The sequence below is a fragment of the Alosa alosa genome, chromosome 12, assembly GCF_017589495.1.
Source record: "Alosa alosa isolate M-15738 ecotype Scorff River chromosome 12, AALO_Geno_1.1, whole genome shotgun sequence".
Classification (NCBI taxonomy): domain Eukaryota; kingdom Metazoa; phylum Chordata; class Actinopteri; order Clupeiformes; family Clupeidae; genus Alosa; species Alosa alosa.
Window position 1 is genome coordinate 15,121,073 of NC_063200.1, and position 7,500 is coordinate 15,128,572.

Genomic DNA, 7,500 nt, shown 5'->3' on the forward strand with positions numbered 1-7,500 from the left:
GACATGATCATGACAGTGTTTTTCCTATGTGTTTTCTCGATGCATTCTAGCTACTGTCAGTGACTGACGCGAGAGAACTAGTCAGAAGTTATTACGGAAGTGCGGTTTAAGTTTAACTGAATTTGTGCATAGTGCCAGTGTCATTCATTTATTTTTCTTTTATGTCTTCCAGCATAAATAAATGCATTTATAGTCTAGTAAAGTCCGATATGAGCCTACAAGTCGCTTAGAAATCATGTTAAGCCTAGAGTAGATGCGCACTAAATGCGAATGCGCGATTTGATGCAGGCAAATAGTATCGACTGTTAGTAGGAAGGTAAATGGCATATATGATACAGCATATAATAGCAATTTGGGCAGGCGTACTAACATTTAGTAGCCTATGCACTTGCGATGATGGCCAAAACAAATGTGAATCGCAGACTATAACCAAAGAAAGTAAAGGAGATTATTTGCACCTGCATTCACCAAATAAAGGACTGGAATGCACCCTTCATAAACCTTAAAAATTAACTTTATTAGTTTTACAGTTGAAAACTGATTTCTGCTTAGGAATGTTTTACTCACGCGACTGCATCGGAGAATGCATAGACTGTATAAAATAGAAAATTCTATATTCTATCAAATGATCTATATTATCTATATATTTATTATTCTATAAAAAGCATCTGCACCGCCACGTCGACATCTACTTGCCTGGCATATGCACTACAGCATTTCCACTCTTTTTCACCTCTTCGTGAGGACGCAAGATTTTTTTCACCGGTGTCATTACAGTTGTGAAAACAGTAAGAAAAAATATGCCTGTCGTTTTCGTGTAAACGTGGCCTCAGTCTTTCACCTACTGAATAAGGATTGGTAGAATCTAGGGACGTCTTAGAAAGAGGGGTGGTGCGCACATCCAAAAACGTAATCCACAGGTGCTAGACAATTGTATCAGGTATAAGAGGAAGGTAGGTCTGCACACTCTTTATTTCTCCAGAAGGACATTTATTTACTTAAAAAGGCAACGTTTCGAGCACTTTGGATCTTCATCAGGCATTGAGAACAATGGGTAAATAAGTTTACCTCTGGAGCAAACAGCAGTGTGCAGACCTACCTTGCTCTTAGAATCTAGGGACAAACAGAGTATTTGCAGAGGACCTAGAACACATAATGTTTTTACAACAGACTAGACAGTTAGATTAAATAATTAGCAGGAGGGTCAAATGTTTTACCTGATGAGGCAGTACATTTGTGTGAGAGTGTGTGTATGTGTGTGTTGTGTGTGTGTGTGTGTGTGTGTGTGTGTGTGTGTGTGTGTGTGTTTCGTGTGTGTGTGTGTGTGTGTGTATGTGTGTCCATCTTTGTTTATACACCCTGAACTGCACCAATGAGATTCACATACACAATCACAAATAACAAGAAATAATGAACCATAATATAAACATCCGTCTGCCGCGCTTTCTTTGGGACCAGTAGCCACAAGCAATTAAGCATCAAAGACATTAAAAACAGAGAGAGAGAGAGAGAGAGAGAGAGAGAGAGAGAGAGAGAGAGAGATAGATAGAGAGAGAGAGAGAGGCAGGATGTCTGTCCACGTTTAATTGACTGAGTTCCCGGTCAGACTAAGGTTTTAGTATTCAGCTGAGAAGGCTATGTATATATATTTATATATTTATACAATTATATATTTATATAGAAATTGCATCTCCACCTCCGAGCCTCAATTAAACTCAAACAGCAATTAATGAGAATCTTCCCTTGCCTGCAAAATCCCTCTCTGTTGGTCTCGCTTCTCCTTTACAGTAGTGTGTGTGTGTGTGTGTGTGGGTGTGTGTGTGTGTGTAGTGTGTGTGTGTGTGTGTGTGTCTGTGTGTGTGTGTGTGTGTGTGTGTGTGTCTGTGTCTCTGTGTGTGTGTGTGTGTGTGTGTGTGTGTGTGTGTGTGTGTGTGTAGAAAATGACTCCCCTCCCTGTAGCTACACCAGAGTCTGGAGACTGGAAATGCAAAGTCTCTTTTCAATCTCCTTTTCATCCTTCATTTCTTGCATAACTTTGCAGATAAGAGGAAAAGGGATATCAATTAAAGGAAAGGCCTGTGCGCCATTGTGAACAGAAGGTTTCTTTTTTCTAACATTCTAACATACAAGGTTCATAGCAACAATCTAGCTTTTTTCAGCCTCATTTACACATGTTTATTGTACATTTACATTATTCAAGTAAAGTCAAGTCAAGTTTATTTATATAGCGCATTTCATACACAGAGGTCATTCAATGTGCTTTACATAAACAAAACCAAATAATTAATAACAAATAAAAGCATAGAAGGGCAATATAGTCAAAGAATAGTTCAAAAGGTAAAGATCATAATAAAAAGAAAACATAAAACACACAAGGTAAAATCATTTAAAAATAGAGAATGATTAAAAAGACAAAATAAAAGACACAGGTAGAATAATTTTCAAGCAGATTCAGAAATTATAACTCAGTTATAAGTTAGCAGAAAGCATAAAAACAGTTTAGTCTTAAGTCTAGATTTAAAACTGGCTACAGTTGGGGCCTTTTTATGTCATCCGAAAGTTGGTTCCAGAGCTGAGCCGCATAGCAGCTAAAAGCTGCTTCACCATGTTTAGTTTAACAGCAGGTTTTACTAACAGGTTTTTCTCCTGAGACCTGAGAGGTCTGGAGGGTGTGTACTGCTGAAGCATGTCTGAGAGGTATTTAGGTCCTGCTCCATTAAGTGATTTATAAACAAGCAGTAGTGCTTTAAAGTCAATTATGTGACTTACTGGAAGCCAGTGCATGAGTAATGTGGTCAGTTCTTTTAGTTTTTGTGAGAACCCTAGCTGCTGCTGCATATTGTATCACCTGAAGCTGTTTGATAGTCTTTTTAGGAAGGCCTGTGAAAAGTCCATTGCAGTAATCAACCGTGCTGGAGATAAATGCATGAATGAGTTTTTCTAAATCATCTTTTGACAACAGCCCTCTAAATTTGGCAATATTTTTGAGGTGGTAAAAAGCTGATTTAGTTATCGCTTTCATGTGGCTGTTGAAATTTAGATCACTGTCAATTAATACACCAACAATGAAACTCCTTTCTTGTAGATATGATTTCAGCCAGTTGATAACTATGCCTGTAAATCCAACCCAGTGTTCTAGTCTGTATAATAAAATATTGCGATCAACAGTGTCAAATGCTGCACTAAGGTCCAATAGCACTAGGACTGATGTTTTACCTGAATCTGTATTGAGGCATATGTCATTGAAAACCTTGATGAGAGCTGTCTCAGTGCTGTGATTTGCTGAGCTTCTGTACCTTTTTTTCAAGTGTGTTGTCAAGTTAAGTTTCCCTCTATTTGTAGCTGGAAGTTCCGGATGTTGAATTAGTAATTGAGTAGATATGTTGAGTCTGATTTTGTCAATTTTACTTTTGAAAAAGATGAGAATTCATTGCATTTATTAGTTGAGAGAAGTTCTGGCGCTAATTGTGAGGGGGGATGGTCAAATTCACATTCACATTGTCAAAAGCCTCCTCTAAATGCCTGAACTATATATGTATACTGTATATACAGTATATAACACCTTCATCACCATTATATATTTCAACTCCATCAGCATTTTGGCTGTATTGATTTGGAGAGGGTAAATTATCTAAGAAGTGATGTTTGTCGGAGAGTTACTCTTAGTTATAATGTAATAATAAGGTGCCTTGTCTCCCATCCTTTAACAAATGGGGCCAACAAACGGATCCATTATTAAGCATGCAGACATGAGACTATAGCGGCACCATGGTGTGAGGAGGCGGCAACTAAGTGTCCCACCATCAGAAAACATCATGAAATATGGAGAAAACGCAGGTTTCCACAGCGCGCTGCTGAATCTTAGATGAGCCCCGCTAACTTCCGGGCAAGCTGCCACTCCTCCCAAGACAGCTGGATTATGAGGACGCATCAATAATGTAGCCATTTCGCCGCTTCGTTCCCTCTGATGTGTATTTCTTGTGTTTGAGACGCGCACTGATTTCTACTGACGCGTTGTGTGTGTGTGTGTGTGTGTGTGTGTGTGAGTGTGTGTGTGTGTATGTGTGTGTGTGTGTGTGTGTGTGTGTACATGTATATGTTGTGACAGCAACGGCACAAATAATTACACCCACAGCCACTCAACTTCTCTTGACACATTGCTGTGTGTGTTTTTGTATAAAGTAATCATCTTTAGTTTATCTTTCATCCATCTTTCTTTGCTCTCTCCTCCGTTTTAGATTTCTCTCTGTTAGCCATTGTCATGCTAGTCCATTTGTCTTTTTTGTTTAATTGTTTCCTTTCTTTACTTTCACCTTCTTTTTTCTGCCTTTCTTTCCTTTCTTCTCTCTTTGTCCATCCTCCCATCTTTTCCCTGTGGGCGTCTCTAGAGAAGAGGCTGGTCTCTGTGATTCTGATGGGGACTCGGCTCTCGTTCCTCAGAATATTTTTTTTCCCCTCCTGTGCACCCGGGGGGCACATTTTTATCTCCTTTGTCTGTTCATTTCAGTCCTCGTTCCACTTGTTTGTCAGTCTGTCTGTGTGTTTGTTTGTTTGTTTGTTTGTCTGTGTGTTTACTTGCCTATACGCTTTGGTGCCCACAGTAAACAATGTGAGCAGTTTCACTCAGAGACCAAGTCTAAAATATATTTATTTTTTTTCCCCAGAAGTTGGAAGTGGGTCTGTAACAACTGCTTCAGTTGTAAGATAATCAGTTTTAAAAGGAGCCTTTTACATTGAGCGATTTCCTCATTTTTAAAGGATCGCTGAATTAATTTTGTATGGCACAATGAAGTATGTGCTGCCTTAAACGCAATAAACCCCCATTTCAATAACTGCATCTGTTTCCTCTGCCTGCTCCACTAATTGATTTAGTGTCCCCATTATGCCCCCTCCACCACCCTACCCCCAAACACACACACACACACACACACACACAGAGACACATACCCAAACACACACACACACACACATACCCAAACACACACACACACACCACACACACACACACACACACACACACACACACACACACATACCCAAGCACACACACATACCCAAGCACACACACACACACACACACACACACACAAACACACATCCGGCTGGTTTTCTGTTCCTCCAGTTGGAGACGCAGACGGCCTGAGGCACTCTCTCTTTGTGAGAGATCGCAGGGAAAGGAAATGAACTTCGTCTGAGGATTGTCATTCTTAGATCGATTAGATTGCACTCTGCCCATTACTCTGTCCAGTTTTTTTTTTTTTTGTTTGTTTTTTGCTGTTGCTGTTTTTCCTCCATGTAGGAAACAGACTTTGCTCTTCACAGCCATTTGTAAAAGGATATAAATAATAATTTAACATGTTTGATTTTCTGCTTTGCTCAAGTGGCTGTTTCTTGGCCTCATAAGCAGCAGGAAGGTTTGGGGCCTGTCGGGATTAGAACCATTATTCACTGGGCCTGTTGATGGGCCTCCTCCTCCCATTTACCTGCTAATTCTAGTCCAGGTCCACCGCTGTCCTGATCCAGTCCATAATCTAGTTCAGACTTGTCTGCTCATTTAGTAGGTTAATTCTGTTCTTTCTTACGATGACATTCTTGTATCCAAAACGGTCCCATCCTGAAGTGATTCCATCTTGTGGTGACGTTCTATGGGGTGTATCCAGAGCCTCTGAGTGTATCCATTCCACACAATGATTCCATCTTGTGGTGATGTTCCATAGGATGTATCCAATGATAAGTTATAGCAAAGGTATGAGAATGAATAACTGTCCTCTACGTGCAGTTTAAATGGAAATACATTCTGTATGCTATAGCACAGGGGTTCCCAAACTTTTCAACCCACGACCCCCAAAATAACCGTGCTAGAGACTGGCGACCCACACTATCCCTGGATGTGACTCAAAAAATAAAATAAAATGTGCGCACCGGCCATACGCACTAGGCTTATCCAAACACGGGCTTAACGACAACACAAAAGAACAGAGCAGCCTGTTATGATTTTACATATAGAAATTTACTATATGATAAAAGCAGAATACCTTAGTCAAAAAATAATATCCATGTAACATGAGTGCACATTATTGCTGTCGTGCAAACTTAACTTTGAAACATTACTTTAATTTCCATTTTAACAGAAGAATATCTCAGTCAGGGTAATATCCACAAACTGTTGTAAACATATATATGTACATTGTTGCTGCGTAAATTTACATTTTGGCAACTATATTTCAGCTTAATCTCATCTAATCTAATGGCTCTGGCTATCTTATGCCGAACACAGCAAGTCCATTCTTGGTTTAATTGTGGAGACGGCCACAGATCATCCTTCACATTTAGACGCGATCTGTATTTGTTTTTAAATATATGTGCAGAGAAAGTCTTTTCGCACAGGTATGTGGAGCCAAACGGCCTCAGTACGTCCATCGCGGCCTTGAATAGTTGTGGATATTCCCTCTCGACTGAAATCCAGAACTCAGCAAGCGTCTTGAAATTAAAATCTGTCTTTAAAGTGCGGTCAAGTGACAGCTCTTTTTTTTTCCCAAATTTATTTGATTTATGGAAATCATTTTACACGACCCACCCCTCAAGCCCCAAGAACCCGGGGGTCCCCACCCCCACTTTGGGGAACCCATGCTATAGCATATAGACTCCTTAATGCCACAGAACTCCAGTGCAGAACGCCAGCTCAAGGTCATAATTGTTTTTGCCGGGCGGTAAAGATTCCAGACGTCTGTTCCGCTGGCTGTATTCTTTTAGAATCTTTGTTCCCCTCTGTGCCACTGGTGTTGCGTAATCTCCTGGATTACAGCAACATTACTCGCTGTCCTGGAGATTTAAATGCATTTCCGGAGTCTCCTCAATAACCTGAGGGTATTAGCAACTTACTTTTCAATGCACTGTTCCACCCTTTGTGTGTGAGTGTGTGTACATCATTGTGTGCATGCAAGTGAGTGTGTGTGTGTGTGTGTGTGTTTGTGTGTGTGTGTGTGTGTGTGTGTGTGTGTGTGTGTGTGTGTGTGTGTGTGTGTATCTTTGTGTACATGCAAGTGTGTGTGTGTGTGTGTGTGTGTGTGTGTGTGTGTGTGTGTGTGTGTTAGCCTCTGTGGACTCTGTAGCACAAACAAAACTGTAATCATCACTTTTTTTAAATTTGTCTTTTTGCAACATGTTGTTAAAATTGAGCTCCTGACAGGCCGTTCCGCTGAGCTTTACAATCTGAGGACAACCCCACTTTTGGGGGAGCAATTTTCCATTTCGGCTCTATTGAGAATCATAAATCTTTTTGTTTTACCATTTGCCATCATACGGTACAGGCAGCATATGCCTGTGTGTGTGTGTGTGTGTGTGTGTGTGTGTGTGTGTGTGTGTGTGTGTGAGAGAGAGAGAGTCCTTTTGCAATCTGTTGCATGTCACTGGTTCCATTGATGGGGGCAGGCAGGTCAGAGAACTGGACCCGAGTGTGTGTCTTTTTCTCGGTTCCGCGTCTCGGTCCTGTAGTTCATC

At 40.5% G+C, this 7,500-nt stretch overlaps 1 protein-coding gene across 1 annotated transcript in view; it reads left to right on the forward strand.

The window, feature by feature from the left end:
• The window catches only part of lamc3 (laminin, gamma 3), a gene marked incomplete in the record, with an annotated part of 110,239 nt that overhangs the window by 10,426 nt on the left and 92,313 nt on the right, over nucleotides 1-7,500 (forward strand).